This window comes from Pleurodeles waltl, chromosome 8 (genome assembly GCF_031143425.1).
Source record: "Pleurodeles waltl isolate 20211129_DDA chromosome 8, aPleWal1.hap1.20221129, whole genome shotgun sequence".
In the NCBI taxonomy this organism is placed as follows: domain Eukaryota; kingdom Metazoa; phylum Chordata; class Amphibia; order Caudata; family Salamandridae; genus Pleurodeles; species Pleurodeles waltl.
The window spans coordinates 187021571-187048670 of record NC_090447.1 but is presented as its reverse complement, the minus strand read 5'-3'; the positions used below and the strand labels follow the sequence as shown (position 1 = coordinate 187048670).

Below are 27100 nucleotides of genomic sequence, written 5' to 3'. Positions count from 1 at the left end.
GAGAGAAGGGGGTGCCCCGGTTCCGGTCTGCTTGCAGGTAAGTACCCGCGTGTAAGGAAATGCCTCCTTGGCATGGTTGCCCCCTGACTTTTTGCCTTTGCTGATGCTATGTTTACAATTGAAAGTGTGCTGAGGCCTGCTAACCAGGCCCCAGCACCAGTGTTCTTTCCCTAACCTGTACTTTTGTATCCACAATTGGCAGACCCTGGCATCCAGATAAGTCCCTTGTAACTGGTACTTCTAGTACCAAGGGCCCTGATGCCAAGGAAGGTCTCTAAGGGCTGCAGCATGTCTTATGCCACCCTGGAGACCTCTCACTCAGCACAGACACACTGCTTGCCAGCTTGTGTGTGCTAGTGAGAACAAAACGAGTAAGTCGACATGGCACTCCCCTCAGGGTGCCATGCCAGCCTCTCACTGCCTATGCAAGTATAGGTCAGTCACCCCTCTAGCAGGCCTTACAGCCCTAAGGCAGGGTGCACTATACCATAGGTGAGGGTACCAGTGCATGAGCATGGTACCCCTACAGTGTCTAAACAAAACCTTAGACATTGTAAGTGCAGGGTAGCCATAAGAGTATATGGTCTGGGAGTTTGTCAAACACGAACTCCACAGCACCATAATGGCTACACTGAAAACTGGGAAGTTTGGTATCAAACTTCTCAGCACAATAAATGCACACTGATGCCAGTGTACATTTTATTGCAAAATACACCCCAGAGGGCACCTTAGAGGTGCCCCCTGAAACTTAACCGACTGTCTGTGTAGGCTGACTAGTTCCAGCAGCCTGCCACGCTAGAGACAGGTTGCTGGCCCCATGGGGCGAGTGCCTTTGTCACTCTGAGGCCAGTAACAAAGCCTGCACTGGGTGGAGATGCTAACACCTCCCCCAGGCAGGAGCTGTGACACCTGGCGGTGAGCCTCAAAGGCTCACCCCTTTGTCACAGCCCAGCAGGGCACTCCAGCTTAGTGGAGTTGCCCGCCCCCTCCGGCCACGGCCCCCACTTTTGGCGGCAAGGCTGGAGGGAACAAAGAAAGCAACAAGGAGGAGTCACTGGCCAGTCAGGACAGCCCCTAAGGTGTCCTGAGCTGAGGTGACTAACTTTTAGCAATCCTCCATCTTGCAGATGGAGGATTCCCCCAATAGGGTTAGGATTGTGACCCCCTCCCCTTGGGAGGAGGCACAAAGAGGGTGTACCCACCCTCAGGGCTAGTAGCCATTGGCTACTAACCCCCCAGACCTAAACACGCCCTTAAATTTAGTATTTAAGGGCTACCCTGAACCCTAGAAAATTAGATTCCTGCAACTACAAGAAGAAGGACTGCCTAGCTGAAAACCCCTGCAGAGGAAGACCAGAAGACAACAACTGCCTTGGCTCCAGAAACTCACCGGCCTGTCTCCTGCCTTCCAAAGAACTCTGCTCCAGCGACGCCTTCCAAGGGACCAGCGACCTCCGAATCCTCTGAGGACTGCCCTGCTTCGAAAAAGACAAGAAACTCCCGAGGACAGCGGACCTGCTCCAAAAAGACTGCAACTTTGTTTCAAGGGGCAGCTTTAAAGACCCTGCAATCTCCCCGCAAGAAGCGTGAGACTTGCAACACTGCACCCGGCGACCCCGACTCGGCTGGTGGAGAACCAACACCTCAGGGAGGACCCCCGGACTACTCTACGACTGTGAGTACCAAAACCTGTCCCCCCTGAGCCCCCACAGCGCCGCCTGCAGAGGGAATCCCGAGGCTTCCCCTGACCGCGACTCTCTGAAACCTAAGTCCCGACGCCTGGAAAAGACCCTGCACCCGCAGCCCCCAGGACCTGAAGGACCGGACTTTCACTGCAGAAGTGACCCCCAGGAGTCCCTCTCCCTTGCCCAAGTGGATGTTTCCCTGAGGAAGCCCCCCCTTGCCTGCCTGCAGCGCTAAAGAGATCCCTTGATCTCTCATAGACTAACATTGCGAACCCGACGCTTGTTCTATCACTGCACCCGGCCGCCCCCCGCGCCGCTGAGGGTGAAATTTCTGTGTGGGCTTGTGTCCCCCCCGGTGCCCTACAAAACCCCCCTGGTCTGCCCTCTGAAGACGCGGGTACTTACCTGCAAGCAGACCGGAACCGGGGCACCCCCTTCTCTCCATTCTAGCCTATGCGTTTTGGGCACCACTTTGAACTCTGCACCTGACCGGCCCTGAGCTGCTGGTGTGGTGACTTTGGGGTTGCTCTGAACCCCCAACGGTGGGCTACCTTGGACCAAGAACTGAACCCTGTAAGTGTCTTACTTACCTGGTAAAACTAACAAAAACTTACCTCCCCCAGGAACTGTGAAAATTGCACTGTGTCCACTTTTAAAGTAGCTATTTGTCAATAACTTGAAAAGTATACATGCAATTGAAATGATTCAAAGTTCCTAATGTACTTACCTGCAATACCTTTCAAACAAGATATTACATGTTAAATTTGAACCTGTGGTTCTTAAAATAAACTAAGAAAAGATATTTTTCTATACAAAACCTATTGGCTGGATGTGTCTCTGAGTGTGTGTATCTCATTTATTGTCTATGTGTATGTACAACAAATGCTTAACACTACTCCTTGGATAAGCCTACTGCTCGACCACACTACCACAAAATAGAGCATTAGTATTATCTCTTTTTACCACTATTTTACCTCTAAGGGAAACCCTTGGACTCTGTGCATGCTATTCCTTACTTTGAAATAGCACATACAGAGCCAACTTCCTACACCGCGTCTTCGGAGGGCAGACCAGGGGGGTTTTGTAGGGCACCGGGGGGGACACAAGCCCACACAGAAATTTCACCCTCAGCGGCGCGGGGGCGGCCGGGTGCTGTGTTAGAACAAGCGTCAGGTTCGCAATGTTAGTCAATGAGAGATCAAGGGATCTCTTCAGCGCTGCAGGCAGGCAAGGGGGGGCTTCCTCGGGGAAACCTCCACTTGGGCAAGGGAGAGGGACTCCTGGGGGTCACTTCTGCAGTGAAAGTCCGGTCCTTCCGGTCCTGGGGGCTGCGGGTGCAGGGTCTTTTCCAGGCGTCGGGACTTAGGTTTCAGAGAGTCGCGGTCAGGGGAAGCCTCGGGATTCCCTCTGCAGGCGGCGCTGTGGGGGCTCAGGGGGGACAGGTTTTGGTACTCACAGTCGTAGAGTAGTCCGGGGGTCCTCCCTGAGGTGTTGGTTCTCCACCAGCCGAGTCGGGGTCGCCGGGTGCAGTGTTGCAAGTCTCACGCTTCTTGCGGGGAGTTGCAGGGTTCTTTAAAGCTGCTTCTTGAAACAAAGTTGCAGTCTTTTTGGAGCAGATCCGCTGTCCTCGGGACTTTCTTGTCGTCGTCGAAGCAGGGCAGTCCTCAGAGGAGTCAGAGGTCGCTGGTCCCTTTGGAAGGCGTCGCTGGAGCAGAGTTCTTTGGAAGGCAGGAGACAGGCCGGTGAGTTTCTGGAGCCAAGGCAGTTGTTGTCTTCTGGTCTTCCTCTGCAGGGGTTTTCAGCTAGGCAGTCCTTCTTCTTGTTGTTGCAGGAATCTAATTTTCTAGGGTTCAGGGTAGCCCTTAAATACTAAATTTAAGGGCGTGTTTAGGTCTGGGGGGTTAGTAGCCAATGGCTACTAGCCCTGAGGGTGGGTACACCCTCTTTGTGCCTCCTCCCAAGGGGAGGGGGTCACAATCCTAACCCTATTGGGGGAATCCTCCATCTGCAAGATGGAGGATTTCTAAAAGTTAGAGTCACCTCAGCTCAGGACACCTTAGGGGCTGTCCTGACTGGCCAGTGACTCCTCCTTGTTGCTTTCTTTGTTCCCTCCAGCCTTGCCGCCAAAAGTGGGGGCCGTGGCCGGAGGGGGCGGGCAACTCCACTAAGCTGGAGTGCCCTGCTGGGCTGTGACAAAGGGGTGAGCCTTTGAGGCTCACCGCCAGGTGTTACAGCTCCTGCCTGGGGGAGGTGTTAGCATCTCCACCCAGTGCAGGCTTTGTTACTGGCCTCAGAGTGACAAAGGCACTCTCCCCATGGGGCCAGCAACATGTCTCTAGTGTGGCAGGCTGCTGGAACTAGTCAGCCTACACAGATAGTCGGTTAAGTTTCAGGGGGCACCTCTAAGGTGCCCTCTGGGGTGTATTTTGCAATAAAATGTACACTGGCATCAGTGTGCATTTATTGTGCTGAGAAGTTTGATACCAAACTCCCCAGTTTTCAGTGTAGCCATTATGGTGCTGTGGAGTTCGTGTTTGACAAACTCCCAGACCATATACTCTTATGGCTACCCTGCACTTACAATGTCTAAGGTTTTGTTTAGACACTGTAGGGGTACCATGCTCATGCACTGGTACCCTCACCTATGGTATAGTGCACCCTGCCTTAGGGCTGTAAGGCCTGCTAGAGGGGTGACTGACCTATACTTGCATAGGCAGTGAGAGGCTGGCATGGCACCCTGAGGGGAGTGCCATGTCGACTTACTCGTTTTGTTCTCACTAGCACACACAAGCTGGCAAGCAGTGTGTCTGTGCTGAGTGAGAGGTCTCCAGGGTGGCATAAGACATGCTGCAGCCCTTAGAGACCTTCCTTGGCATCAGGGCCCTTGGTACTAGAAATACCAGTTACAAGGGACTTATCTGGATGCCAGGGTCTGCCAATTGTGGATACAAAAGTACAGGTTTAGGGAAAGAACACTGGTGCTGGGGCCTGGTTAGCAGGCCTCAGCACACTTTCAATTGTAAACATAGCATCAGCAAAGGAAAAAAAAGTCAGGGGGCAACCATGCCAAGGAGGCATTTCCTTACACTACTGTAATTATTCAAAGTTCCTAAAGTACTTACCTGCAATACCTTTTGTAAAGAAATGGCTCCCTGTTGCAGTTACCCCCCACTTTTTGCCTGATACTGATGCTGACTTGACTGAGAAGTGTGCTGGGACCCTGCTAACCAGGCCCCAGCACCAGTGTTCTTTCACCTAAAATGTACCATTGTCTCCACAATTGGCACAACCCTGGCAAGTCCCTTGTAACTGGTACCCCTGGTACCAAGGGCCCTGATGCCAGGGAAGGTCTCTAAGGGCTGCATGTCTTATGCCACCCTAGGGACCCCTCACTCAGCACAGACACACTGCTTGCCAGCTTGTGTGTGCTGGTGGGGAGAAAATGACTAAGTCGATATGGCACCCCCCTCAGGGTGCCATGCCAACCTCACACTGCCTGTTGCATAGGTAAGTCACCCATCTAGCAGGCCTTACAGCCCTAAGGCAGGGTGCACTATACCCTAGGTGAGGGTACCAGTGCATGAGCGTGGTACCCCTACAGTGTCTAAACAAAACCTTAGACATTGTAAGTGCAGGGTGGTGGCTACCCCGAGGAGCCCCCCCCCCTGCATCGCTGAAGAGACCCCTTGGTCTCCCACTGAAAACCATTACAAACCCGACGCGTGTTTGCACACTGCACCCGGCCGCCCCCGCGCTGCTGAGGGTGTACTTTTTGTGTGGACTTGTGTCCCCCCCCGGTGCCCTACAAAACCCCCCTGGTCTGCCCTCCGAAGACGCAGGTACTTACCTGCTGGCAGACTGGAACCGGGGCACCCCCTTCTCTCCATTGAAGCCTATGTGTTTTGGGCACCTCTTTGACCTTTGCACCTGACCGGCCCCTGAGCTGCTGGTGTGATAACTTTGGGGTTGCTCTGAACCCCCAACGGTGGGCTACCTTGGACCAAAAACTGAAACCTGTAAGTGACTTACTTACCTGTTAAAACTAACCTTACTTTACCTCCCCCAGGAACTGTGAAAATTGCACTAAGTGTCCACTTTTAAAACAGTTTGTGTTTTATGTAAAAAGTATACATGCAAATGAAATGATTCAAAGTTCCTAAAGTACTTACCTGCAATACCTTTCAAATGAGATATTACATGTAGAATTTGAACCTGTGGTTCTTAAAATAAACTAAGAAAATATATTTTTCTATACAAAAACCTATTGGCTGGATTTGTCTCTGAGTGTGTGTACCTCATTTATTGTCTATGTGTATGTACAACAAATGCTTAACACTACTCCTTGGATAAGCCTACTGCTCGACCACACTACCACAAAATAGAGCATTAGTATTCTCTCTTTTTGCCACTATCTTACCTCTAAGGGGAACCCTTGGACTCTGTGCATGCTATTCCTTACTTTGAAATAGCACATACAGAGCCAACTTCCTACATTGGTGGATCAGCGGTGGGGTACAAGACTTTGCATTTGCTGGACTACTCAGCCAATACCTGATCACACGACAAATTCCAAAATTGTCATTAGAAATTCATTTTTGCAATTTGAAATTTTTCTAAATTCTTAAAAGTCCTGCTAGGGCCTTGTGTGTTAAGTCCCTGTTTAGCATTGTCTTTTAGAGATTAAAAGTTTGTTAAAGGTTTGAAATTAGATTCTAGAAACAGTTTTAGATTCTTTAAAAAGTCTTCCAACTTTTAGCAAAATAATGTCTGATACAGAGATGAATGTGGTGGAACTCGACACCACACCTTACCTCCATCTTAAGATGAGGGAGCTAAGGTCTCTCTGTAATATAAAGAAAATAACCATTGGCTCCAGACCTACCAAAATTCAGCTCCAGGAGCTGTTGGCAGAGTTTGAAAAAGCCAACCCCTCTGAGGATGACTTCACAGAGGAAGAAATTAGTGACTTGGAGGGCAATTCCCCCCTTCCAGTCCTAAATAGGGAGACCAGGGCCTCTCAAGCCCTGTCTCCAAAAATGATAGTCAGAAATGTTGCTTCCCTCACAGGAGGGTCCAGCATTTCTGAAATCACTGAGGATGCTCTCAGTGAGGATGACCCCCTGTTAGCCAGGATGGTCAAAAGATTGGCTTTGGAAAAGCAGCTCCTAGCCATAGAAAGGGAAAGAAAAGAGATGGGCCTAGGTCCCATCAATGGTGGCAGCAACTTAAATAGGGTCAGAGATTCTCCTGACATCCTAAAAATCCCCAAAGGGATTGTAACAAAATATGAAGATGGTGATGACATCACCAAATGGTTCACAGCTTTTGAGAGGGCTTGTGTAACCAGAAAAGTGAACAGATCTCACTGGGGTGCTCTCCTTTGGGAAATGTTCACTGGAAAGTGTAGGGATAGACTCCTCACACTCTCTGGAAAAGATGCAGAATCTTATGACCTCATGAAGGGTACCCTGATTGAGGGCTTTGGATTCTCCACTGAGGAGTATAGAATTAGGTTCAGGGGGGCTCAAAAATCCTCGAGCCAGACCTGGGTTGATTTTGTAGACTACTCAGTAAAAACACTAGATGGTTGGTTAACTGGAAATGAAGTGTGTGACTATGTTGGGCTTTATAATTTGTTTATGAAAGAACACATTTTAAGTAACTGCTTCAATGAAAAGTTGCATCAGTATCTGGTAGACCTAGGTCCAATTTCTCCCCAAGAATTGGGAAAGAAGGCAGACCACTGGGTCAAGACTAGGGTAACCAAAACTTCCACTGGGGGTGACCAAAAGAAAGGGGTTACAAAAACTCCCCAGGAGAAAGTGGGTAACACTAGAAACAAAGAAAAAGAGTCCTCTGTAGGCCCCCAAAAACCAGAACAGGTGGGTGGGCCCCAAGACACAACCCAAAACAAAGGTGGGTACCAGGGTAAGAACTGGGATGCCACTAAGGCATGGTGCCACAACTGTAAACAGTCTGGGCACCACACCAAGGACACTTCTTGTCCCAAAAACAAACCCCAGAACAAAATTCCTGGGGTAACCAGTGTAGCCATGGGAGATGACTCCTCAGATGAGGAGGTCTTCCTAGCCTTCAACTGGAAACAGGGCCCAACAGGTGAGTTGGAGATTCCAGAGGGAAGCAGACACTTCCACCACCTACTGGTGAATGGCATCCCAACCACTGCCCTGAGAGACACTTGTGCCAGTCACACTATTGTGCATGACAGGCTGGTGCTCTCAAACCAGTACATCCCAGGTGAGACTGCCAGGGTAAGAGTTAGCCTAGACAGGGTCACTAAGAGGCCTGTGGCTTTAGTGCCCATAGAAGTGGGTGGCACTCTTAGCTGGAGAAGGGTAGTAGTCACTACAGACCTCCCCCTTGATTGTCTCCTTGGAAATGACTACCCAGAGGTTAGTCAGAGCTCAAGAGAGGAACTGGTCCAGTGCCAGTCCTCTCCCAAGGATTCTGGAAGTCCTGCCTCTGCAGTAAATGCAAGCAGGCCCCAGAAAAAGAAGAAAAGAAAACAGAGTAGGAGGGGTGGACAACCTTTAGCCAAGGTTACAGCAAGCCAAGGAGATTCTGCTCCAGTAGGGGAGAACTCCAAAAATGGCCCTGATAAAGTCCAACCTGACCCACAAGAAGTCCTGGCTAGTCAGGCAACTGTTAAACCTGAGTGAGTGGCTCCTCAGCTAACAGAAGAAAGAGTGGAAGAAGGGTGTTTACTACAAGATGTGGTAACCCCCCACTCCAATACAGCAGACAGGCAACCTGAACCCAAAGAAGCCTGTAACTTAGCCCCTTCCCTTTTAGGTGAAGAGCTAAAGGTGTGGTTCTGGGCACTGACAGCTGTCAGTGGCCTCTGCTGGGTGTTAGCCTTTATGGCTGCACTATCCTTAGCATGGTGGTCTGACCCCATGCCAAATAGCAAGTTAGGCCCCCTGACCCTATTGGTCATGGTGGGGTTACTCCAGCTCTGGGTAACCTCTATGGGTAAGCTAGGGGTAACCCTGGCCAAGATAAGATTAGCAGAGGTGGATACCTCTAAACCCAAAATAAAAAGAATGGGTGGAGACATTGAAGAGGCAGACAAGAGGCAATTCAGACTAGGTCCTATCACTGTGGAAGTGGGTCAGTTCCCCAAAGGGAATGACCTGAACAGAAGGATGTAAGGCAGAGTAGGCCCTGCAACTAACCAGCCTATTTCTCCTACTCTTCCTCGCCTGACAGACTAGGAAGACTCTCCCAGCTTGGGCTGAGTCTCCTGGCCTGTGGGCTGGGGGGGGCTTGTGTAAAGAAATGGCTCCCTGTTGCAGTTACCCCCCCACTTTTTGCCTGATACTGATGCTGACTTGACTGAGAAGTGTGCTGGGACCCTGCTAACCAGGCCCCAGCACCAGTGTTCCTTCACCTAAAATGTACCATTGTATCCACAATTGGCACACCCTGGCATTCAGATAAGTCCCTTGTAACTGGTACTTCTAGTACCAAGGGCCCTGATGCCAAGGAAGGTCTCTAAGGGCTGCAGCATGTCTTATGCCACCCTGGAGACCTCTCACTCAGCACAGACACACTGCTTGCCAGCTTGTGTGTGCTAGTGAGGACAAAACGAGTAAGTCGACATGGCACTCCCCTCAGGGTGCCATGCCAGCCTCTCACTGCCTATGCAGTATAGGTAAGACACCCCTCTAGCAGGCCTTACAGCCCTAAGGCAGGGTGCACTATACCCTAGGTGAGGGTACCAGTGCATGAGCATGGTACCCCTACAGTGTCTAAACAAAACCTTAGACATTGTAAGTGCAGGGTAGCCATAAGAGTATATGGTCTGGGAGTCTGTCAAACACGAACTCCACAGCACCATAATGGCTACACTGAAAACTGGGAAGTTTTGTATCAAACTTCTCAGCACAATAAATGCACACTGATGCCAGTGTACATTTTATTGTAAAATACACCCCAGAGGGCACCTTAGAGGTGCCCCCTGAAACTTAACCGACTATCTGTGTAGGCTGACTAGTTTTAGCAGCCTGCCACAAACCGAGACATGTTGCTGGCCCCATGGGGAGAGTGCCTTTGTCACTCTGAGGCCAGTAACAAAGCCTGCACTGGGTGGAGATGCTAACACCTCCCCCAGGCAGGAATTGTCACACCTGGCGGTGAGCCTCAAAGGCTCACCTCCTTTGTGCCAACCCAGCAGGACACTCCAGCTAGTGGAGTTGCCCGCCCCCTCCGGCCAGGCCCCACTTTTGGCGGCAAGGCCGGAGAAAATAATGAGAAAAACAAGGAGGAGTCACTGGCCAGTCAGGACAGCCCCTAAGGTGTCCTGAGCTGAAGTGACTCTAACTTTTAGAAATCCTCCATCTTCCAGATGGAGGATTCCCCCAATAGGGTTAGGATCGTGACCCCCTCCCCTTGGGAGGAGGCACAAAGAGGGTGTACCCACCCTCAGGGCTAGTAGCCATTGGCTACTAACCCCCCAGACCTAAACACGCCCTTAAATTTAGTATTTAAGGGCTACCCTGAACCCTAGAAAATTAGATTCCTGCAACTACAAGAAGAAGGACTGCCTAGCTGAAAACCCCTGCAGCGGAAGACCAGAAGACGACAACTGCCTTGGCTCCAGAAACTCACCGGCCTGTCTCCTGCCTTCCAAAGATCCTGCTCCAGCGACGCCTTCCAAAGGGACCAGCGACCTCGACATCCTCTGAGGACTGCCCCGGCTTCGAAAAGACAAGAAACTCCCGAGGACAGCGGACCTGCTCCAAGAAAGGCTGCGACTCTGTTTCCAGCAGCTTTAAAGAACCCTGCAAGCTCCCCGCAAGAAGCGTGAGACTTGCAACACTGCACCCGGCGACCCCGACTCGGCTGGTGGAGATCCGACACCTCAGGCGGGACCCCAGGACTACTCTGATACTGTGAGTACCAAAACCTGTCCCCCCTGAGCCCCCACAGCGCCGCCTGCAGAGGGAATCCCGAGGCTTCCCCTGACCGCGACTCTTTGAACCTAAAGTCCCGACGCCTGGGAGAGACCCTGCACCCGCAGCCCCCAGGACCTGAAGGACCGGACTTTCACTGGAGAAGTGACCCCCAGGAGTCCCTCTCCCTTGCCCAAGTGGAGGTTTCCCCGAGGAATCCCCCCCTTGCCTGCCTGCAGCGCTGAAGAGATCCCGAGATCTCTCATAGACTAACATTGCGAACCCGACGCTTGTTTCTACACTGCACCCGGCCGCCCCCGCGCCGCTGAGGGTGAAATTTCTGTGTGGGCTTGTGTCCCCCCCGGTGCCCTACAAAACCCCCCTGGTCTGTCCTCCGAAGACGCGGGTACTTACCTGCAAGCAGACCGGAACCGGGGCACCCCCTTCTCTCCATTCTAGCCTATGCGTTTTGGGCACCACTTTGAACTCTGCACCTGACCGGCCCTGAGCTGCTGGTGTGGTAACTTTGGGGTTGCTCTGAACCCCCAACGGTGGGCTACCTTGGACCAAGAACTGAACCCTGTAAGTGTCTTACTTACCTGGTAAAACTAACAAAAACTTACCTCCCCCAGGAACTGTGAAAATTGCACTGTGTCCACTTTTAAAGTAGCTATTTGTCAATAACTTGAAAAGTATACATGCAATTGAAATGATTCAAAGTTCCTAATGTACTTACCTGCAATACCTTTCAAACAAGATATTACATGTTAAATTTGAACCTGTGGTTCTTAAAATAAACTAAGAAAAGATATTTTTCTATACAAAACCTATTGGCTGGATTTGTCTCTGAGTGTGTGTACCTCATTTATTGTCTGTGTGTATGTACAACAAATGCTTAACACTACTCCTTGGATAAGCCTACTGCTCGACCACACTACCACAAAATAGAGCATTAGTATTATCTCTTTTTACCACTATTTTACCTCTAAGGGGAACCCTTGGACTCTGTGCATGCTATTCCTTACTTTGAAATAGCACATACAGAGCCAACTTCCTACAGCCATTCCAGTTGAAGTGGAACCTTTCTTGGGACAGGCCTGGTCTCCAGTTTGGTGCCCAGGCTGATTACAGCTACGACACCAGGCCTTTTTGGGATCAAAGTTTTTACCCTTGTACCCAAAATTGGATTGTGAAGAGGCTCTGGGCCCACACTCCTGTGCAGGTTTTTGGGGGCCTGTAGAAGACTCTTTACTATTTTTCCCTTTGGATGTCTAAACACTCTTTTCCTGGGGAGGCTTTGTGACCCCTTTCTTTTGGTCACCCCCAGTGGAAGTCTTGGTCACCCTAGTCTTGACCCAATGGTCCACCTTCTTTCCCAATTCTTGGGGAGAAATTGGTCCTAGGTCTACCAGATGCTGATGCAGTTTATCATTGAAACAATTACTTAACAGGTGTTCTTTCACAAATAAATTGTACAGCTCATCATTTACACAACTGCCTTGAATCCAACCATCCCGTGTTTTCACTGAGTGGTCTACAAAATCAACCCAGGTCTGGCTCGAGGATTTTTGAGCCCCCCTGAACCTAATTCTATACTCCTCAGTGTAGAATCCAAAGCCCTCAATCAGGGTAGCCTTCATGAGGTCGTAGGATTCTGCATCTTTTCCAGAGAGTGTGAGGAGTCTATCCCTACACTTTCCAGTGAACATTTCCCAAAGGAGTGCACCCCAGTGAGATCTGTTTACTTTTCTGGTTGCCCAAGCCCTCTCAAAAGCTGTGAACCATTTGGTGATGTCATCACCATCTTCATATTTAGTTACAATCCCTTTAGGGATTTTCAACATGTCTGGAGTATCTCTGACCCTATTTATGTTGCTGCCACCATGGATGGGACCAAAACCCATCTCTTGTCTTTCCCTTTCTATGGCTAGGAGCGGTCTCTCTAAAGCCAATCTTTTGGCCATCCTGGCTAGCAGGAGGTCATCTTCACTGAGGCTATCCTCAGTGACTCCAGAGGTTCTGGACCCTCCTGTGAGGGAAGCAGCATCTCTGACTATCACATTTGGAGACAGGGCTTGAGGGGCCCTGTTCTCCCTAACTAGGACTGGAGGTGGGACTTCCTCCACATCACTAGTTTCTTCCTCTAGGAGGTCATCCTCAGAGGGGTTGTCTTTGGCAAACTCTGCCAACAGCTCCTGGAGCTGTAGTTTGGTAGGGTTTAAACCAGCTTTAATATTTTTTAATTTGCAGAGAGACCTTATGTAGGAAGTTGGCTCTGTATGTGCTATTTCAAAGTAAGGAATAGCATGCACAGAGTCCAAGGGTTCCCCTTAGAGGTAAAATAGTGGTAAAAAGAGATAATACTAATGCTCTATTTTGTGGTAGTGTGGTCGAGCAGTAGGCTTATCTAAGGAGTAGTGTTAAGCATTTGTTGTACATACACATAGACAATAAATGAGGTACACACACTCAGAGACAAATCCAGCCAATAGGTTTTGTTATAGAAAAATATCTTTTCTTAGTTTATTTTAAGAACCACAGGTTCAAATTCTACATGTAATATCTCATTCGAAAGGTATTGCAGGTAAGTACTTTAGGAACTTTAAATCATAAAAATTGCATGTATACTTTTCAAGTTATTCACAAATAGCTGTTTTAAAAGTGGACACTTAGTGCAATTTTCACAGTTCCTAGGGGAGGTAAGTATTTGATAGGTTAACCAGGTAAGTAAGACACTTACAGGGTTCAGTTCTTGGTCCAAGGTAGCCCACCGTTGGGGGTTCAGAGCAACCCCAAAGTTACCACACCAGCAGCTCAGGGCCGGTCAGGTGCAGAGTTCAAAGTGGTGCCCAAAACACATAGGCTTCAATGGAGAAGGGGGTGCCCCGGTTCCAGTCTGCCAGCAGGTAAGTACCCGCGTCTTCGGAGGGCAGACCAGGGGGGTTTTGTAGGGCACCGGGGGGGACACAAGCCCACACAGAAATTTCACCCTCAGCAGCGCGGGGGCGGCCGGGTGCAGTGTAGAAACAAGCGTCGGGTTTGTAGTGTTAGTCTATGGGAGATCTCGGGATCTCTTCAGCGCTGCAGGCAGGCAAGGGGGGGGTTCCTCGGGGAAACCTCCACTTGGGCAAGAGAGAGGGACTCCTGGGGGTCACTTCTCCAGTGAAAGTCCGGTCCTTCCGGTCCTGGGGGCTGCGGGTGCAGGGTCTCTCCCAGGCGTCGGGACTTAGGATTCAAAGAGTCGCGGTCAGGGGAAGCCTCGGGATTCCCTCTGCAGGCGGCGCTGTGGGTGCTCAGGGGGGACAGGTTTTGGTACTCACAGTATCAGAGTAGTCCTGGGGTCCCTCCTGAGGTGTTGGATCTCCACCAGCCGAGTCGGGGTCGCCGGGTGCAGTGTTGCAAGTCTCACGCTTCTTGCGGGGAGCTTGCAGGGTTCTTTCAAAGCTGCTGGAAACAAAGTTGCAGCCTTTCTTGGAGCAGGTCCGCTGTCCTCGGGAGTTTCTTGTCTTTTCGAAGCAGGGGCAGTCCTCAGAGGATGTCGAGGTCGCTGGTCCCTTTGGAAGGCGTCGCTGGAGCAGGATCTTTGGAAGGCAGGAGACAGGCCGGTGAGTTTCTGGAGCCAAGGCAGTTGTCGTCTTCTGGTCTTCCTCTGCAGGGGTTTTCAGCTAGGCAGTCCTTCTTCTTGTAGTTGCAGGAATCTAATTTTCTAGGGTTCAGGGTAGCCCTTAAATACTAAATTTAAGGGCGTGTTTAGGTCTGGGGGGTTAGTAGCCAATGGCTACTAGCCCTGAGGGTGGGTACACCCTCTTTGTGCCTCCTCCCAAGGGGAGGGGGTCACAATCCTAACCCTATTGGGGGAATCCTCCATCTGCAAGATGGAGGATTTCTAAAAGTTAGAGTCACTTCAGCTCAGGACACCTTAGGGGCTGTCCTGACTGGCCAGTGACTCCTCCTTGTTGCTTTCTTTGTTCCCTCCAGCCTTGCCGCCAAAAGTGGGGGCCGTGGCCGGAGGGGGCGGGCAACTCCACTAAGCTGGAGTGCCCTGCTGGGCTGTGACAAAGGGGTGAGCCTTTGAGGCTCACCGCCAGGTGTTACAGCTCCTGCCTGGGGGAGGTGTTAGCATCTCCACCCAGTGCAGGCTTTGTTACTGGCCTCAGAGTGACAAAGGCACTCTCCCCATGGGGCCAGCAACATGTCTCTGGTGTGGCAGGCTGCTGGAACTAGTCAGCCTACACAGACAGTCGGTTAAGTTTCAGGGGGCACCTCTAAGGTGCCCTCTGTGGTGTATTTTACAACAAAATGTACACTGGCATCAGTGTGCATTTATTGTGCTGAGAAGTTTGATACCAAACTTCCCAGTTTTCAGTGTAGCCATTATGGTGCTGTGGAGTTCGTGTAAAACAGACTCCCAGACCATATACTCTTATGGCTACCCTGCACTTACAATGTCTAAGGTTTTGTTTAGACACTGTAGGGGTACCATGCTCATGCACTGGTACCCTCACCTATGGTATAGTGCACCCTGCCTTAGGGCTGTAAGGCCTGCTAGAGGGGTGTCTTACCTATACTGCATAGGCAGTGAGAGGCTGGCATGGCACCCTGAGGGGAGTGCCATGTCGACTTGCTCGTTTTGTCCTCACTAGCACACACAAGCTGGCAAGCAGTGTGTCTGTGCTGAGTGAGAGGTCTCCAGGGTGGCATAAGACATGCTGCAGCCCTTAGAGACCTCCCTTGGCATCAGGGCCCTTGGTACTAGAAGTACCAGTTACAAGGGACTTATCTGGATGCCAGGGTCTGCCAATTGTGGATACAAAAGTACAGGTTAGGGAAAGAACACTGGTGCTGGGGCCTGGTTAGCAGGCCTCAGCACACTTTCAATTGTAAACATAGCATCAGCAAAGGCAAAAAGTCAGGGGGCAACCATGCCAAGGAGGCATTTCCTTACACAACCCCACCCCAAACGAAAGAGGATGAGACTAACCTTTCCCAAGAGAGTCTTCATTTTCTAAGTGGAAGAACCTGGAAAGGCCATCTGCATTGGCATGGGCAGTCCCAGGTATGTGTTCCACTATAAAGTCCATTCCCTGTAGGGAGATGGACCACCTCAACAGTTTAGGATTTTCACCTTTCATTTGCATCAGCCATTTGAGAGGTCTGTGGTCAGTTTGAACTAGGAAGTGAGTCCCAAAGAGGTATGGTCTCAGCTTCTTCAGGGACCATACCACAGCAAAGGCCTCCCTATCAATGGCACTCCAACGCTGCTCCCTGGGGAGTAACCTCCTGCTAATGAAAGCAACAGGCTGGTCAAGGCCATCATCATTTGTTTGGGACAAAACTGCCCCTATCCCATGTTCAGAGGCATCAGTCTGCACAATGAACTGCTTAGAATAATCTGGAGCTTTTAGAACTGGTGCTGAGCACATTGCTTGTTTCAGGGTGTCAAAGGCCTGTTGGCATTCCACAGTCCAGTTCACTTTCTTGGGCATTTTCTTGGAGGGGAGTTCAGTGAGGGCTGTCACAATGGATCCATATCCCTTCACAAACCTCCTGTAATACCCAGTCAAGCCAAGGAATGCCCTGACTTGAGTCTGGGTTTTTGGAGCTACCCAGTCCAGAACAGTCTGGATCTTGGGTTGGAGTGGCTGAACTTGGCCTCCACCTACAAGGTGGCCCAAGTAAACCACAGTTCCCTGCCCTATCTGGCATTTGGATGCCTTGATAGAGAGGCCTGCAGATTGCAGAGCCTTCAAAACCTTCTTCAGGTGGACCAGGTGATCCTGCCAGGTGGAGCTAAAGACAGCAATATCATCAAGATAAGCTGTGCTAAAGGACTCCAAACCAGCAAGGACTTGATTCACCAACCTTTGGAAGGTGGCAGGGGCATTCTTTAAACCAAAGGGCATAACAGTAAACTGATAATGCCCATCAGGTGTGGAGAATGCTGTTTTCTCTTTTGCTCCAGGTGCCATTTTTATTTGCCAGTACCCTGCTGTCAGGTCAAAGGTACTTAAGAATTTGGCAGCACCTAATTTGTCTATGAGCTCATCAGCTCTAGGAATTGGATGAGCATCTGTCTTGGAGACAGAATTGAGCCCTCTGTAGTCCACACAAAACCTCATCTCTTTCTTTCCATCTTTGGTGTGAGGTTTGGGGACTAAGACCACTGGGCTAGCCCAGGGGCTGTCAGAGCGCTCAATTACTCCCAATTCCAGCATCTTGTGGACTTCCACCTTGATGCTTTCCTTAACATGGTCAGACTGTCTAAAGATTTTGTTCTTGACAGGCATGCTGTCTCCTGTGTCCACATCATGGGTACACAGGTGTGTCTGACCAGGGGTTAAGGAGAAGAGTTCAGGAAACTGTTGTAGGACTCTCCTACAATCAGCTTGCTGTTGGCCAGAGAGGGTGTCTGAGTAGATCACTCCATCTACTGTGCCATCTTTTGGGTCTGATGACAGAAGATCAGGGAGAGGTTCACTCTCTGCCTCCTGATCCTCATCTGTTACCATCAACAGATTCACATCAGCCCTGTCATGGAAGAGCTTAAGGCGGTTCACATGGATCACCCTCTTGGGGCTCCTGCTTGTGCCCAGGTCCACCAGGTAGGTGACCTGACTGTTCCTTTCTAGCACTGGGTAAGGGCCGCTCCATTTGTCCTGGAGTGCCCTGGGAGCCACAGGCTCCAGAACCCAGACTTTCTGCCCTGGTTGGAACTCAACCAGTGCAGCCTTTTGGTCATACCAAAACTTCTGGAGCTGTTGGCTGGCCTCAAGGTTTTTGGTTGCCTTTTCCATGTACTCTGCCATTCTAGAGCGAAGGCCAAGTACATAGTCCACTATGTCCTGTTTAGGCTCATAGAGAGGTCTCTCCCAGCCTTCTTTAACAAGGGCAAGTGGTCCCCTTACAGGATGACCAAACAGAAGTTCAAAGGGTGAGAATCCTACTCCCTTCTGTGGCACCTCTCTGTAAGCGAAAAGCAGACATGGCAAGAGGACATCCCATCTCCTTTTGAGTTTTTCTGGGAGCCCCATGATCATGCCTTTTAATGTCTTGTTGAATCTCTCAACCAAGCCATTAGTTTGTGGATGGTATGGTGTAGTGAATTTATAAGTCACTCCACACTCATTCCACATGTGCTTTAGGTATGCTGACATGAAGTTGGTACCTCTGTCAGACACCACCTCCTTAGGGAAACCCACTCTGGTAAAGATACCAATGAGGGCCTTGGCTACTGCAGGGGCAGTAGTCGACCTAAGGGGAATAGCTTCAGGATACCTGGTAGCATGATCCACTACTACCAGGATATACATATTTCCTGAGGCTGTGGGAGGTTCTAGTGGACCAACTATGTCCACACCCACTCTTTCAAAGGGAACCCCCACCACTGGAAGTGGAATGAGGGGGGCCTTTGGATGCCCACCTGTCTTACCACTGGCTTGACAGGTGGGGCAGGAGAGGCAAAACTCCTTAACCATGTTGGACATATTGGGCCAGTAGAAGTGGTTGACTAACCTCTCCCACGTCTTGGTTTGTCCCAAATGTCCAGCAAGGGGAATGTCATGGGCCAATGTTAGGATGAACTTCCTGAACAGCTGAGGCACTACCACTCTCCTAGTGGCACCAGGTTTGGGGTCTCTGGCCTCAGTGTACAGGAGTCCATCTTCCCAATAGACCCTATGTGTTCCATTTTTCTTGCCTTTGGACTCTTCAGCAGCTTGCTGCCTAAGGCCATCAAGAGAGGGACAGGTTTCTTGTCCCTTACACAGCTCCTCCCTTGAGGGTCCCCCTGGGCCTAAGAGCTCAACCTGATAAGGTTCAAGCTCCCAAGGCTCAGTTCCCTCAGAGGGCAGAACTTCTTCCTGAGAAGAGAGGTTCCCTTTCTTTTGCTGTGTTGCAGTTGGTTTCCCAACTGACTTTCCTGTTCTCTTGGTAGGCTGGGCCATTTTTCCAGACTCCAGCTCTACTTTTTCACCCTGTGCCTTGCATTGTGCTCTTGTTTTCACACACACCAGTTCAGGGATACCCAGCATTGCTGCATGGGTTTTTAGTTCTACCTCAGCCCATGCTGAGGACTCCAGGTCATTTCCAAGCAGACAGTCCACTGGGATATTTGAGGAGACCACCACCTGTTTCAGGCCATTGACCCCTCCCCATTCTAAAGTAACCATTGCCATGGGATGTACTTTTCTCTGATTGTCAGCGTTGGTGACTGTGTAAGTTTTTCCAGTCAGGTATTGGCCAGGGGAAACCAGTTTCTCTCTCACCATGGTGACACTGGCACCTGTATCCCTCAGGCCCTCTATTCTAGTCCCATTAATTAAGAGTTGCTGTCTGTATTTTTGCATGTTAGGCGGCCAGACAGCTAGTGTGGCTAAATCCACCCCACCCTCAGAAACTAGAGTAGCTTCAGTGTGGACCCTGATTTGCTCTGGGCACACTGTTGATCCCACTTGGAGACTAGCCATACCAGTGTTACCTGGATGGGAGTTTGGAGTGGAACCTTTCTTGGGACAGGCCTTGTCTCCAGTTTGGTGTCCATGCTGTTTACAGCTATGACACCAGGCCTTTTTGGGATCAAAGTTTTTACCCTTGTACCCATTGTTTTGTGAAGAGGCTCTGGGCCCACCCTCCTGTGCAGGTTTTTGGGGGCCTGTAGAAGACTCTTTACTATTTTTAGTTTTGGTTGTCTCATCACCCTTCCCCTGGGGAGTCTTTGTGACCCCTTTCTTTTGGTCACCCCCTGTTGAAGTCTTGGACACCCTTGTCTTGACCCAATGGTCCGCCTTCTTTCCCAATTCTTGGGGAGAAATTGGTCCTAGGTCTACCAGATGCTGATGCAGTTTATCATTGAAACAATTACTTAATAGGTGTTCTTTCACAAATAAATTGTACAGCCCATCATAATTACTTACACCACTGCCTTGAATCCAACCATCTAGTGTTTTCACTGAGTAGTCTACAAAGTCAACCCAGGTCTGGCTCGAGGATTTTTGAGCCCCCCTGAATCTAATCCTATACTCCTCAGTGGAGAATCCAAAGCCCTCAATCAGGGTACCCTTCATGAGGTCATAAGATTCTGCATCTTGTCCAGAGAGTGTGAGGAGTCTATCCCTACACTTTCCTGTGAACATTTCCCAAAGGAGAGCACCCCAGTGAGATCTGTTCACTTTTCTGGTTACACAAGCCCTCTCAAAAGCTGTGAACCATTTGGTGATGTCATCACCATCTTCATATTTAGTTACAATCCCTTTGGGGATTTTCAACATGTCAGGAGAATCTCTGACCCTATTTATGTTGCTGCCACCATTGATGGGTCCTAGGCCCATCTCTTGTCTTTCCCTCTCTATGGCTAGGATCTGTCTTTCCAAAGCCAATCTTTTGGCCATCCTGGCTAACTGGATGTCCTCTTCACTGGGGCTATCCTCAGTGATTTCAGAGGTGTTGGTCTCTCCTGTGAGGGAACCAGCATCTCTGACTATTATTTTTGGAGTCAGGGTTTGAGGGACCCTGTTCTCCCTAGATAGGATTGGTAGGGGGGAATTGTCCTCCAAGTCACTATCCTCTTCCTCTGAGTTGCCACCCTCAGAGGGGTTGGCCTTTTCAAACTCTGCCAAAAGCTCCTGGAGCTGTATTTTGGTAGGTTTGGGGCCCATTGTTATTTTCTTTACTTTACAGAGTGACCTTAGCTCCCTCATCTTAAGATGGAGGTAAGGTGTGGTGTCGAGTTCCACCACAGTCACATCTGTGCTAGACATTTTGCTTCTAAAAGTTGGAATACTTTTTAAGAATCTACAACTGGTTCTAGAATCTAATTCAAACTTTTACAAACTTTTAAACTCTAAAAGAAATGCTAAACAGGATCTAACACAAGGCCCTAGCAGGTCTTTTAAGAATTTAGAAAACTTTTCAAATTGCAAAAATCAATTTCTAATGACAATTTTGGAATTTGTCGTGTGATCAGGTATTGGCTGAGTAGTCCAGCAAATGCAAAGTCTTGTACCCCACCGCTGATCCACCAATGTAGGAAGTTGGCTCTGTATGTGCTATTTCAAAGTAAGGAATAGCATGCACAGAGTCCAAGGGTTCCCCTTAGAGGTAAAATAGTGGTAAAAAGAGATAATACTAATGCTCTATTTTGTGGTAGTGTGGTCGAGCAGTAGGCTTATCTAAGGAGTAGTGTTAAGCATTTGTTGTACATACACATAGACAATAAATGAGGTACACACACTCAGAGACAAATCCAGCCAATAGGTTTTTGTATAGAAAAATATATTTTCTTAGTTTATTTTAAGAACCACAGGTTCAAATTCTACATGTAATATCTCATTCGAAAGGTATTGCAGGTAAGTACTTTAGGAACTTTAAATCATAAAAATTGCATGTATACTTTTCAAGTTATTGACAAATAGCTGTTTTAAAAGTGGACACTTAGTGCAATTTTCACAGTTCCTAGGGGAGGTAAGTATTTGTTAGGTTAACCAGGTAAGTAAGACACTTACAGGGTTCAGTTCTTGGTCCAAGGTAGCCCACCGTTGGGGGTTCAGAGCAACCCCAAAGTTACCACACCAGCAGCTCAGGGCCGGTCAGGTGCAGAGTTCAAAGTGGTGCCCAAAACACATAGGCTTCAATGGAGAAGGGGGTGCCCCGGTTCCAGTCTGCCAGCAGGTAAGTACCCGCGTCTTCGGAGGGCAGACCAGGGGGGTTTTGTAGGGCACCGGGGGGGACACAAGCCCACACAGAAATTTCACCCTCAGCAGCGCGGGGGCGGCCGGGTGCAGTGTAGAAACAAGCATCAGGTTTGTAGTGTTAGTCTATGGGAGATCTCGGGATCTCTTCAGCGCTGCAGGCAGGCAAGGGGGGGGGTTCCTCGGGGAAACCTCCACTTGGGCAAGGGAGAGGGACTCCTGGGGGTCACTTCTCCAGTGAAAGTCCGGTCCTTCCGGTCCTGGGGGCTGCGGGTGCAGGGTCTCTCCCAGGCGTCGGGACTTAGGATTCAAAGAGTCGCGGTCAGGGGAAGCCTCGGGATTCCCTCTGCAGGCGGCGCTGTGGGTGCTCAGGGGGGACAGGTTTTGGTACTCACAGTATCAGAGTAGTCCTGGGGTCCCTCCTGAGGTGTTGGATCTCCACCAGCCGAGTCGGGGTCGCCGGGTGCAGTGTTGCAAGTCTCACGCTTCTTGCGGGGAGCTTGCAGGGTTCTTTCAAAGCTGCTGGAAACAAAGTTGCAGCCTTTCTTGGAGCAGGTCCGCTGTCCTCGGGAGTTTCTTGTCTTTTCGAAGCAGGGGCAGTCCTCAGAGGATGTCGAGGTCGCTGGTCCCTTTGGAAGGCGTCGCTGGAGCAGGATCTTTGGAAGGCAGGAGACAGGCCGGTGAGTTTCTGGAGCCAAGGCAGTTGTCGTCTTCTGGTCTTCCTCTGCAGGGGTTTTCAGCTAGGCAGTCCTTCTTCTTGTAGTTGCAGGAATCTAATTTTCTAGGGTTCAGGGTAGCCCTTAAATACTAAATTTAAGGGCGTGTTTAGGTCTGGGGGGTTAGTAGCCAATGGCTACTAGCCCTGAGGGTGGGTACACCCTCTTTGTGCCTCCTCCCAAGGGGAGGGGGTCACAATCCTAACCCTATTGGGGGAATCCTCCATCTGCAAGATGGAGGATTTCTAAAAGTTAGAGTCACTTCAGCTCAGGACACCTTAGGGGCTGTCCTGACTGGCCAGTGACTCCTCCTTGTTGCTTTCTTTGTTCCCTCCAGCCTTGCCGCCAAAAGTGGGGGCCGTGGCCGGAGGGGGCGGGCAACTCCACTAAGCTGGAGTGCCCTGCTGGGCTGTGACAAAGGGGTGAGCCTTTGAGGCTCACCGCCAGGTGTTACAGCTCCTGCCTGGGGGAGGTGTTAGCATCTCCACCCAGTGCAGGCTTTGTTACTGGCCTCAGAGTGACAAAGGCACTCTCCCCATGGGGCCAGCAACATGTCTCTGGTGTGGCAGGCTGCTGGAACTAGTCAGCCTACACAGACAGTCGGTTAAGTTTCAGGGGGCACCTCTAAGGTGCCCTCTGTGGTGTATTTTACAATAAAATGTACACTGGCATCAGTGTGCATTTATTGTGCTGAGAAGTTTGATACCAAACTTCCCAGTTTTTCAGTGTAGCCATTATGGTGCTGTGGAGTTCGTGTAAAACAGACTCCCAGACCATATACTCTTATGGCTACCCTGCACTTACAATGTCTAAGGTTTTGTTTAGACACTGTAGGGGTACCATGCTCATGCACTGGTACCTTCACCTATGGTATAGTGCACCCTGCCTTAGGGCTGTAAGGCCTGCTAGAGGGGTGTCTTACCTATACTGCATAGGCAGTGAGAGGCTGGCATGGCACCCTGAGGGGAGTGCCATGTCGACTTGCTCGTTTTGTCCTCACTAGCACACACAAGCTGGCAAGCAGTGTGTCTGTGCTGAGTGAGAGGTCTCCAGGGTGACATAAGACATGCTGCAGCCCTTAGAGACCTTCCTTGGCATCAGGGCCCTTGGTACTAGAAGTACCAGTTACAAGGGACTTATCTGGATGCCAGGGTCTGCCAATTGTGGATACAAAAGTACAGGTTAGGGAAAGAACACTGGTGCTGGGGCCTGGTTAGCAGGCCTCAGCACACTTTCAATTGTAAACATAGCATCAGCAAAGGCAAAAAGTCAGGGGGCAACCATGCCAAGGAGGCATTTCCTTACACCTTAACTCCCTCATCCTAAGATGGAGTTTAGGGGTGAGGTCGAGTTCCATCACATTCTCTTCTGCATTAGACATTATGGGCCTGATTCTAACATCCGCCGCCGGCCGAAGTTCCCCCACCAAAATACCGCTCCGCGGTCTAAAGACTGCTGAGGGTATTTTGGGATTTGCCCTGGGCTGGCGGGCGGCCGCCAAAAGGCCGCCCGCCAGCCCAGGGCAAATCTACCTTCCCACGAGGACGCCGGCTCCGAATGGAGCCGGCGTAGTGGGAAGGTGCGACGGGTGCAGTTGCACCCGTCGCGTATTTCAGTGTCTGCTTTGCAGACACTGAAATACTTTGTGGGGCCCTCTTACGGAGGCCCCTGCAGTGCCCATGCCATTGGCATGGGCACTGCAGGGGCCCCCAGGGGCCCCTCGGCACCCCCTACCGCCATCCTGTTCCTGGCGGGAGACCCGCCAGGAACAGGATGGCGGTAGGGGGTGTCAGAATCCCCATGGCGGCGGAGCGCGCTCCGCCGCCATGGAGGATTCCCCCGAGCAGCGGAAAGTCGGCGGGAGACCGCCGACTTTCCGTTTCTGACCGCGGCTGAACCGCCGCGGTCAGAATGCTCGAGGGAGCACCGCCAGCCTGTTGGCGGTGCTCCCGTGGTCGGTGACCCTGAATGACCCCATATGTTTCTAAAAGTTGGAATGCTTTTTAAGAATCTAAAACTATCTCTAGAACTTAATTCAAACTTTCACAAACTTTTAAACTCTAAAAGAAATGCTAACAGGGACTTACACAAGGCCCTAGCAGGACTTAAAATTTTTGAAAAATAGCTCAAATTTCAAAAATCAGTTTCTAATGACAATTTTTGGAATTTAGTCGTGTGATCAGGTATTGGCTGAGTAGTCCAGCAAATGCAAAGTCTTGTACCCCACCGCTGATCCACCAATGTAGGAAGCTGGCTCTGTATGCACTATTTCAAAGTAAGGAATAGTATGCACAGAGTCCAAGGGTTCCCCTTAGAGGTAAGATAGTGGCAAAAAGAGATAATACTAATGCTCTATTTTGTGGTAGTGTGGTCGAGCAGTAGGCTTATCAAAGGAGTGGTGGTAAGCATTTGTTGTACACACAGAAGCAATAAATGAGGAACACACACTCAAAGACAATTCCAGGCCAATAGGTTTTTGTATAGAAAAATATATTTTCTTAGTTTATTTTAAGAACCACAGGTTCAAATTCTACATGTAATACTTCAAATGAAAGGTATTGCAGGTAGGTACTTTAGGAACTTTCAATTAGCAAAATAGCATAAACAGTTTTCACATAAATCACATGTAGCTATTTTAAAACTAGACAGTGCAATTTTCAACAGTTCCTAGGGGGAGTAAGAGTGTTAGTTTTTGCAGGTAAGTAAACCACCTACGGGGTTCAAGTTTGAGTCCAAGGTAGCCCACCGTTGGGGGTTCAGAGCAACCACAAAGTTACCACACCAGCAGCTCAGGGCCGGTCAGGTGCAGAGGTCAACGTGGTACCCAAAACGCATAGGCTTCAATGGAGAAGGGGGTGCCCCAGTTCCAGTCTGCCAGCAGGTAAGTACCCGCGTCTTCGGAGGGCAGACCAGGGGGGTTTTGTAGGGCACGGGGGGGCAGGTGACGGGACAAGAGTCCACACAGAAAGTACACCCTCAGCGGCACGGGGCGGCCGGGGGCAGTGTGCAAACAAGCGTAGGGTTTGTAATAGAAAGCAATGGGAGACCAAGGGGTCTCTTCAGCGATGCAGGCAAGGGGGGGGCTCCTCGGGGTAGCCCCCACCTGGGGGTCGCTCCTGCACTGGAAGTCGGATCCTTCAGGTCCTGGGGGCTGCGGGTGCAGTGTCCCTACCAGGCGTCGGGTTCTTAGAAGCAGGCAGTCGCGGTCAGGGAGAGCCTCAGGATTCCCTCTGCAGGCGTCGCTATGGGGGCTCAGGGGGGGCAACTCTGGCTACTCACGTTCTCGCAGTCGCCGGTGAGTCCTCCCTGAAGTGATTGTTCTCCACAAGTCGAGCCGGGGGTGTCGGGTGCAGAGTGCCAAGTCTCACGCTTCCGGCAGGAAACACTAGTTGTTTCAAAGTTGCTTCTTTTGTTGCAAAGTTGCAGTCTTTGGTGAACAGAGCCGCTGTCCTTGGGAGTTCTTGGTCCTTCTAGATGCAGGGCAGTCCTCTGAGGCTTCAGAGGTCGCTGGTCCCTGTGGAAAGCGTCGCTGGAGCAGTGTCTTTAGAAGTGGGGAGACAGGCCGGTAGGGCTGGGGCCAAAGCAGTTGGTGTCTCCGTCTTCTCGGCAGGGTTTTTCAGCTTGGCAGTCCTCTTCTTCTTAGGTTGCAGGAATCTGAGTTCCTGGGTTCTGGGGAGCCCCTAAATACTGAATTTAGAAGTGTGTTTAGGTCTGGGGGGTTAGTAGCCAATGGCTACTAGACCTGAGGGTGGCTACACCCTCTTTGTGCCTCCTCCCTGAGGGGAGGGGGGCACATCCCTAATCCTATTGGGGGAATCCTCCATCTGCAAGATGGAGGATTTCTAAAAGTCAGAGTCACTTCAGCTCAGGACACCTTAGGGGCTGTCCTGACTGGCCAGTGACTCCTCCTTGTTTTTCTCATTATCTCCTCCGGCCCTCCCACCAAAAGTGGGGCCGTGGCCGGAGGGGGTGGGCAACTCCACTAGCTGGAGTGCCTGGGGTGCTGTAACAAAGGGGGTGAGCCTTTGAGGCTCACCGCCAGGTGTTACAGTTCCTGCAGGGGGAGGTGATAAGCATCTCCACCCAATACAGGCTTTGTTACTAGCCACAGAGTGACAAAGGCACTCTCCCCATGTGGCCAGCAACATGTCTGGTGTGTGGCAGGCTGCTAAAACTAGTCAGCCTACACAGATAGTCGGTTAAGGTTTCAGGGGGCACCTCTAAGGTGCCCTCTGGGGTGTATGTTACAATAAAATGTACACTGGCATCAGTGTGCATTTATTGTACTGAGAAGTTTGATACCAAACTTCACAGTTTTCAGTGTAGCCATTATGGTGCTGTGGAGTTCGTGCATGACAGACTCCCAGACCATATACTCTTATGGCTACCCTGTACTTACAATGTCTAAGGTTTTGCTTAGACACTGTAGGGGCATAGTGCTCATGCACTTATGCCCTCACCCATGGTATAGTGCACCCTGCCTTAGGGCTGTAAGGCCTGCTAGAGGAGTGACTTATCTACACTGTATAGGCAGTGTGACGTTGGCATGGGACCCTGAGGGGAGTGCCATGTCGACTGTCGTTTTATCCCCACTAGCACACACAAGCTGGCAAGCAGTGTGTCTGAGCTGAGTGAGGGGTCCCCAGGGTGGCACAAGATATGCTGCAGCCCTTAGAGACCTTCCCTGGCATCAGGGCCCTTGGTACCAGGGGTACCAGTTACAAGGGACTTACCTGGATTCCAGGGTGTGCCAATTGTGGAAACAAAAGTACAGGTTAGGGAAAGAACACTGGTGCTGGGGCCAGGTTAGCAGGCCTCAGCACACTTTCAAATCAAAACTTAGCATCAGCAAAGGCAAAAAGTCAGGGGGTAACCATGCCAAGGAGGCATTTCCTTACATCAGGCCAGTCTGAACTAATCATAATCAGGATCTGCACTTGACAGATAACAGTAAGAAGAGAACAACTATAAACAACACCAGAAAAGAGCATAGGGCTGTTTCAATCCAGAACTCTACACAAAAAACAAAATGTAAAGAATGGAGAAGCTTCCTCCCAAACAGATGGTTATTCAGCAAGGATTATTAACAAAGGAACATG

General features: G+C 50.4%; 1 protein-coding gene across 1 annotated transcript in view; it reads right to left on the bottom strand.

Annotated features, from left to right (window-relative positions):
* SCAF4 (SR-related CTD associated factor 4) overlaps positions 1-27100 on the bottom strand; it is an 860634-nt gene that overhangs the window by 601704 nt on the left and 231830 nt on the right. The window lies entirely within an intron of this gene.